This window comes from Giraffa tippelskirchi, chromosome 13 (genome assembly GCF_054371585.1).
Source record: "Giraffa tippelskirchi isolate mGirTip1 chromosome 13, T2T-mGirTip1v1.2.pri, whole genome shotgun sequence".
Lineage (NCBI taxonomy): Eukaryota > Metazoa > Chordata > Mammalia > Artiodactyla > Giraffidae > Giraffa > Giraffa tippelskirchi.
Window position 1 is genome coordinate 86,599,717 of NC_137287.1, and position 9,129 is coordinate 86,608,845.

Sequence of the window (9,129 nt, forward strand, 5' to 3'; positions counted from 1 at the left end):
ATGGAATGGTGTTCTGTTTCACATATGATAATATACATGTTTCAATGCTATTGTCCCAGAACGTCCCACCCTCACCTTCTCCCTCAGAGTCCATAAGACTGTTCTATGCATCTGTGTCTCTTATTCTGACAATTAAGAAATTAAATAAATGAATAAGATGTGCTGCTTTACAATAAAAAATATAATACTAGATTTTTAAAATCATATTGTTAGCTTACCAAGATAATTGTATATTTATTTCTTAACTTAGCGTAATTATCTTGGTAAGCTAACAGTACGATTTAAAAAATCTAGTATTATATTTTTTATTGTAAAGCAGCACATCTTATTCATTTATTTAATTTCTTAACTATCCGCCCATACTTAGCATTTTGATGAGTTCTTACATATTCTGCTAGTATTTCATTGGTTGTCATTCACTCTCATTCAGCAAAACTTTACTGAACGTTCTTTAGTAATACATTGTTTTATCAATAAATGTTAATTAAAATGAGAAATTCTTGAGTTTATAGTCTAGCAGAGGATGAGACAGTAAATGAAATCAGGAGAATTTAGCTGTTAGGAATGGGTAAGTGCTGGTTGAGAAAATTCTGCACAATCTCTTGCATTTCTGTACATCTGTTAGGCAGAGACAGCAACTACCCTACATCCCACACAACTTTTCAATTGTACAAGGAACAGCCTTGAAACAGAGGTTGTGGCTCCCTTCATTTCTCTGGAACAGAAATTCAGGAAGGAAGGAAGAGTGTTCATGTAACATTTAAGGGCCAGCAAGTCAGCTGCTGTGGGTGGAGTTTAGTGAGGAAAGAAGACAGGAGTTGAGACAAGTCAGAGAGCCAATGGGGCCAGTGGGGCCAGTGGATCTGTGTCACATAGGCATTTAAAAGGACTTTACTGTGAGAGAAATGGAGAATGATATTTTGTGTTTTGAGCAGAGTAGTTACATGAACAGACATGAGTTTTAAAAAAATCAACCTGGTTAGCATTTTGATGAGTTCTTACATATTCTGCTAGTATTTCATTGGTTGTCATTCACTCTCATTCAGCAAAACTTTACTGAACGTTCTTTAGTAATACATTGTTTTATCAATAAATGTTAATTAAAATGTTATGTTATGTTGTTCTTCTCAACAAATGTTATGTTGAGAAGAAAAGAGAAAAAAGAGCCCTCTTTTAGGACTCTACAGGAATTTAGGTGAGAGATGATGTTGGCTTGAACCACAGAAGGAGCAGTAAATATGGTCAGAGTTGTTAGAATAGGGATTTGTTTCAAGGCCAGCATCAATTAGACTGTCTACATGTTGGACATACAGCGAAAGGAAAAGGGTAATCAAAGTTGACTCCAGATGTTTGTGGCTAAGGGACAGGAAATGGAGATGCCATTTTCTCAGATGGAGACAATGTGGGGGAGCACACTTTTTTGTGGGAAGATTAGGAGTTCAATTATAGATATGTATCTTTGAGATGCCTTTAGGTACCCAAGTGAAGATGCTTGCATACAGTTGGACATAGAATTCTATCAGAGAAAAGGTTTAGATAAAATATTTAATTTGTGGTTTGTTAATTTTAGTTGCCTCTTAAAGCCACGAGACTAGACAATCAGAGATATTATGTTATACAGTGAGTGGTGTAGATAGGGAAGTTAAGCTTCATGAGAACCCAGCATTAGGAAGGTGATTAAAATAAAAATATGGAGGAACCTGCAAAAGAGGCTGAGAAGGATTGGTGAGCGAGGAAGGAGGGGTTGTTCTAAGAAGGTATGTGAAGTAGATGTTTGGAAGAAAAAAGAGCCCAATGCTAACAAGGGGACAAGTAAGAGAAGACTGAAACTGACCATTGGATTGGGCAGTTAAACTTGGCAAGGTCAAGTGAAGCTTTGATAGAGCGGTGAAGGCAAACCCTGAGTAGAGTGGGTTCAAGAAATGGTGCAAGAGACCAATGAGAAACAGAGTACACACAGTTTTCAGAGACTATGCTGTAATGAGGACCACAGAATTGCGCAGTCTCTAAGGAGGAAAGCGGAATCAAGAGACAAGGTCCCCTGATGGGGCAGATGACTGCCTGCCTCTGAGGTCGGAGAAACAGTCCAGCAGAGAGAGGAAAACTTATGATGCAGCAGATGGAGGAGGAGCTGACTTGAACCACATCTGTATTAGTTACTGTTGCTGCTACAACAAATGACTGAAACCTTTGTGGATGGAAACAAAAATAATGTATTATTTTATATTTCTGGAGGTCAGAAATTAAAAATCTGGTTCCGTGGGTTAAAATTGAAGTGTCAGCAGGCATGCATTCTCTTCTGGAGGTTGTTGGGGAAAATATGTTCTCTTGCCTTTTCCACCTTCTAGAGAACAGGTCTTGTGTTGTTGGAAGAGGGTATTTGCTAAGACCAGAGCATTCTCTTTGTAATACTCTGTTTAGTCTTTGTCCTGCTTCATTTGTACTCCAAGGCCAAACTTGCCTATTACTTCACAGTCCCCTATGATGAAAAGGACATCTTTTTTTTTTTTTTTTGGTGTTAGATCTAGAAGGTCTTGTAGGTCTTCACAGAAGCGTTCAACTTCAGCTTCTTCAGAATTTGAGGTTGGGGCATAGACTTGGATTACTGTGATGCTGAATGGTTTGTTTTGGAAATGAACTGAGATCCTCTGTTGTTTTTGAGATTGCACCCACGTACTGCATTTCAGATTCTTCTCTTGATAATGAGGGCTACTCCATTTCTTCTAAGGAATTCTTGCCCACAGTAGTAGATATAATGGCCATCTGAATTAAATTTTCCCATTCCAGTCCATTTTAGTTCACTGATTCCTAAAATGTTGATGTTTACTTTTGCCATCTCCTGTTTGACCATATCCAATTTACCTTGATTTGTGGACCTAACATTCCAGGTTCCTATGAAATATTGTTCTTTAAAGCATCAGACTTTACTTTTACCACCAGACACATCCACAACTGGGTGTTGTTCTGCTTTGGCTCAGCCTCTTCTTTCTTTCTGCTGGTATATTTCTGTTCTTCCTTAGTAGCATGTTGGGCACCTACTAACCTGGGGTGCTCATCTTTCAGTGTCATATCTTTTTGCCTTTTCATATTGTTAATGGGGTTCTCAAGACAAGAATGCTAAGTGGCTTGCCATTCCCTTCTCCAGTGAACCACATTTTATCAGAACTCTCTACCAGGACCTGTCCATCATGGGTGGCCCTGAATGGCATGACTTATAGTTACTGGAGTTACACAGATTTGTACACAAATCTAATTATTTTGGTTTGTTTTTTGTGATTGCAGTTTTCATTCTGGAGCCCATAGCATTGAGATTCTTGCTCCTTCTGTCTGCCCTGTGATGGATGAGGATAAGAGGCTTGTGCAAGCTACCTGATGGGAGGGACTGGCTGTGGGGAAAACTGAGTCTTGCTCTGGTGGGCAGGGCCATGTTCAATAAATCTTTTATCCAATTTTCTGCTAATGGGTGGGACTGTGGTTCCTCCTGTAGCAGGGAAAACAAGTAGGCAATTCAGGTCAGTTCAGTTCAGTCGGTCAGTCGTGTCTGACTCTTTGTGACCCCATGGACTGCAGCACTCACCAGGCTTCCCTGTCCATCACCAAGTCCTGGAGCTTACTCAAACTCATGTCCATAGAGTTGGTGATTCCATCCAACCATCTCATCCTCTGTCGTCCCCTTCTCCTTTCACCTTCAATCTTTCCCAGCATCAGGATTTTTTCCAATGAGTCAGTTCTTCCCATCAGGTGGCCAAATTATTGGAGTTTCAGCTTCAGCATCAGTCCTTCCAATGAACATTCAGGACTGGTTTCCTTTAGGATGGACTGGTTGTATCTCCTTGCAGTCCAAGGGACTCTCAAGAGTCTTCTCCAACACCACAGTTCAAAAGCATCAATTCTTCAGTGCTCAGCTTTCTTTATAGTCGAACTCTGACATCCATACATGACTACTGGAAAAACCATAGTTTTGACTAGACAGACCTTTGTTGGCAAAGTAATGTCTCTGTTTTTTAAAATGCTGTCTAGGTTGGTCATAGCTTTTCTTCCAAGGAGTAAACGTCTTTTAATTTCATGGCTGAAGTCACCATCTGCAGTGATTTTGGAGCCCCCCAAAATAAAGTCTCTCACTGTTTCCAATGTTTCCCCATCTATTTGCCATGAAGTGATGGGACCAGACGCCGTGATGTTAGTTTTCTGAGTGTTGAGCTTTAAGCCAACTTTTTCAGTCTCCTCTTTCACTTTCATCAAGAGGCTCTTTAGTTCTTCTTTGCTTTCTGCCATAATGGTGGTGTCATCTGCATATCTGAGGTTATTGATATTTCTCCTGGCAATCTTGATTCCAGCTTGTGCTTCCTCCAGCCCAGCATTTCTTATGATGTACTCTACATATAAGTTAAATTAGCAGGGTGACGATATACAGCCTTGATGTACTCCTTTCCCGATTTGGAACCAGTCTGTTGTTCCATGTCCAGTTCTAACTGTTGCTTCTTGACCTGCATACGGATTTCTCAGGAGGTAGGTCAGGTTGTCTGGTATTGCCATCTCTTGAAGAATTTTCCATAGTTTGTTGTGAAGGCCATTCAGGTATGACCTAAATCAAATCCCTTATGGTTATGCAATGGAAGTGACAAATAGATTCAAGAGATTAGATCTGACACAGAGTGCCTGAAGAACTGTGGACGGAGGTTCATAACACTGTACAGTAGGCAGTGACTGAAACCATCCCCAAGAAAAAGAAATGCAAGAAGACAAAATGGTTGTCTGAGGAGGCCTTACAAATATCTGAGAAAAGAAGAGAAGTGAAAGGCAAAAGAGAAAGGGAAATATATAGTATAGGCAACTGAATGCAGAGTTCTGAAGAACAGTAAAGAGAGATAAGAACACCTTCATAAGTCAACAATGCAAAAAGATAAACTAAAACAATAGAATGAGAAAGACTAGAGATCTCTTCAAGAAAATTAGAGATACCAAGGGAAAATTTCATGCAAAGGTTGGCACAGTAAAGGACAGAAACAGTATGGGCCTAAAAGAAGCAGAAGAGATTAAGAACAGATGACAAGAATACACAGAAGAATTAACTACAAATGTCTTAATGACCCAGATAACCACTATGGTGTGGTCACTTACCTCCAGCCAGACATCCTGGAGTGTGAAGTCTAGTGGGCCTTAGGAAGCATTACTATGAACAAAGCTAGTGTAGATGATGGATTTCAGGCTGAACTATTTTAAATCCTAAAAGATGATGCTGTTAAAGTGTTGCAGTCAACTTACCAGCAAATTTGGAAAACTGTAAAAAATGTCAGTTTTCATTTCAATGCCAAAGAAGGGTAATGGCAAAGAATGTTCAAACTACTGCAAATTGCACTCTTTTCACATGACAGCAAATTAATGCTAAAAATCCTTCATGCTAGACTTCAACATTATGTGAGCCAAAGACTTCCAAATGTACAAGTTGGATTTAGAAAAGTCAGAGGCCCAGAGATCAAATTGTCAACTTCTGTGGGATCATAGAAAAAGCGAGAATTCCAGAAAAATATCCACTCCTCTTCACTGACTATGCTAAAGCCTTTGGCTGTGTGGATCACAACAAACTGTGGAAAATTCTTAAAGAGATGGGAATACCAGACCACCTTACCAGCCTCCTGAGAAACCTGTATGCACGCCAAGAAGCAACAATTAGAATCAGATATAGAACAATAGGCTGCTTCAAAATTGGGAAAGGAGTATGTCAAGGTTGTATATTGTACCCTGCTTATTTAACTTATATGCAGAGTACATCATGTGAAATGCAGGACTGGATGAATCACAAGCTGGAATCAAGATTGCTGGGAGAAATATCAATAACCTTAGATATGCAGGTGACACTACCCTTCTGGCAGAAAGTGAGGAGGAACTAAAGAGCCTCTTGATGAAGGTGAAGGAGGAGAATGAAAAAGTTGGCTTCAAACTCAACATTCAAAAAACTGAGATTATGGCATCTGGTTCCATAACTTTATGGCAAATAGATGGGGAAAAAGTGGAAACAGTGACAGACTTCATATTCTTGGGCTAAAAATCAGTGTAGACTGAGACCACAGCCATGAAATTAAAGGCACTTTCCCCTTGGAAGAAAAGCTATGAGAAGCCTAGACAGCATATTGAAAAGCAGAGAAATCACTTTTCTGACAAAGGTCCATAGAGTCAAAGCTATGGTTTTTCCTGTAGTCATGTATGGATGTGAGAGTAGGACCATAAAGAAAGCTGAGCACCAAAGAACTGATGCTTTTGAATTGTGCTGGGGAAGACTCTTGGGAGTCCCTTGGACTGCAAGAAGATCAAACCAGTTAGTCCTAAAGGAAGTCCTAGTTCCAACCCTGATATTTATTGAAAGGACTGATGCTGAAGCTGAAGCTCCAATACTTTGGCCACCTGATGTGAAGAGCTGACTCATTAGAGAAGACCCTGATTTGGGGCAAGATTGAAGGCAGGAGAAGATGGGCCAACAGAGGACGAGATGGTTGGAGGACATCATTGACTCAATGGAAATGAATTTGAGCAAACTCTGGGAAATAGTGAAGGACAGAGGAGCCTGGTGTGCTGCAGTCCATAGGGTGGCAAAGAGTTGGGCACAACTGAGAGACTGAACACCTCATTTTTTGTCTTGTAAACTTTTCCACCATCTTCAGAGAAAGCGCATCACATCTTGGAGTCTCTTTTCTAATGCTCCTATCTTCCCACCTTCTCTTTGACTACAGCCCTCCCAGGTCCCATGACTTTGTGATTACACTAGGGTGACCCGGGCAATCCAGGAATATCCCCTGTCTTATGGTTTTAATCACCTTTGCTAAGTAGTTCCCTGACCAGGTTCAGAACCTGTGCCCCCTGCAGTGGAAGCACAGAGTCCTCGCCACTGTACCACCAGGAAAGTCCCAGGATCAGAAAGTTTTTACCCATAATTTCACCACATACATTTTGCACCCCTTTTCCTTCCTTGTCTCCTTCTGGAACCTCTATTATGTGAATGTTTTTATGTTCTATTCCCTAGTTAGAGAAGCATTCTTAACTACTATTCTGAATCCTGGTAAATGAATTATTTTGGTAAATTATTCATCTCTGTCTCTTTAGCGGATTTTTTCAGGTGTTTTTCTTATTGTTTCATTTGAGACAAATTCCTCTGTCTTCTCATTTTGCTTTACTTTCTCTGTCTCTATGAAATTAGGTGAAAAACTTTCCTGATCTGTTCTTACAGGGGTGTCCTTGTGTGGATGCGTCCAACTGCAATCTATGTGCCCAGAGGCTTCGGGGCAGAGCTGGAGCTGAGGTGGGCAGGGTCATCCCTTCCCAGGGCTTGCTGGCAACTGTCACCTCGGTGGGAGGGAGTGGGGAGGCAAGAACCAGAGCCCAGTGTGAGCAAAGTCTTCTCCTGTGCTCACTGACTGTCCCAACCCTACTGGGCCAGGCAGGTCCCAAGGGGCTGGAGCAGAAGCCATGAGAGTTGGCTTCAACTTAGTTCCACTCCTTGTAAGTGTGCACACCCCCCCATTCCTGACACTGGCACCTTTGCCCCAGAGGGGAGCAAAGCTGGAGGAAGGCGTGCTGGAGCAGGCCCTGGCATGGATGGCCATGCATGTGGTGCAACCCTGGCACACTTGTCAGAGCTCCAGACGCTGCTCCTCTGGCCCCTCTCTGATGGTTTCCCTGCCCCATCCATACATGTGCGTGTCTCTGTGTGTGTTCCTTTGTGTGTGTGTTCACAGTTGGTTGCTTTAAACAACTTGTTTAAACAAACAAGGCAAATACTATTGGTAGATTTGTTCCTTGTCATGACTTTCCTTCATTAGCTTGCTTGGCATGCTCCTAGTCCTGGTTTTAGCCCAACAGGAAAACTGAGGGGTCTCAGTTCATTTCTGAGTCAGCATCTTGCCTGGCCTGTTGGTGGCTTTCTGATTCTGGTGTATATATGACTGTTTTTGAATGCTCTATATTCCCCCCCCCACCCAAATCCACACCCCAGTTCTACTCAGGGTTTTATTAATACTTGGTCTAGTCTATGTCTCCCCCATTATTCCTTTGTCCTTGGCCCCATATATATATATTTTTTTTTGTTGTTTTTTTATAAATTTATTTATTTTAGTTGGGGGCTAATTACTTTACAATATTGTAATAGTTTTTGCCATACATTGACATGAATCAGCCATGGGTTTACATGTGTTCCCCCTCCTTGACCCCCCACCCACCTCCCTCCCCATCCCATCCCTCTGGGTCATCCCATTGCCCCGGCCCTGAGCCCTTGTCTCATGCATCGAACATGGAATGGTGTTCTGTTTCACATATGATAATATACATGTTTCAATGCTATTCTCCCAGAACGTCCCACCCTCACCTTCTCCCTCAGAGTCCAAAAATTGTACAGCCACTATGGAGAACAGTGTGGAGATTCCTTAAAAAACTGGGAATAGAACTGCCGTATGACCCAGCAATCCCACTGCTGGGCATACACACTGAGGAAACCAGAATTGAAAGAGACGCGTGTACCCCAATGTTCGTTGCAGCACTGTTTACAATAGCCAGGACATGGAAGAAACCTAGATGTCCATCAGCAGACGAATGGATAAGGAAGCTGTGGTACATATACACAATGGAATATTACTCAGCCATTAAAAAAATACATTTGAATCGGTTCTACTGAGATGGATGAAACTGGAGCCCATTATACAGAGTGAAGTAAGCCAGAAAGAAAAACACCAATACAGTATACTAATGCATATATATGGAATATGAAAGATGGTAACAATAACCCTATATGCGGGACAGAATAAGAGACACAGATGCATATATATATATATATATATATATATATATATATATATATATATATATATATATATATGGGCTTCCCTGGTGGCTTAGATGGTAGAGAATCTTCCTATGATGCAGGACACCTGGGTTCAGACCCTGGGTCGGGAGGAACTCCTGGAGAAAGAACTAGCAACCCACTCCAGTATTCTTGCCTGGAGAATTCCATGGACAGAAGAGCCTGGCGGGCTATAGCCCATAGCATGGCAAAGAGTCAGACATGACTGAGCAACTAACATTCTCTCCATGTATATATATAGTCCCCCTGCAGCTGTAATAGCCCCTCAAGCTGCTCTTCAC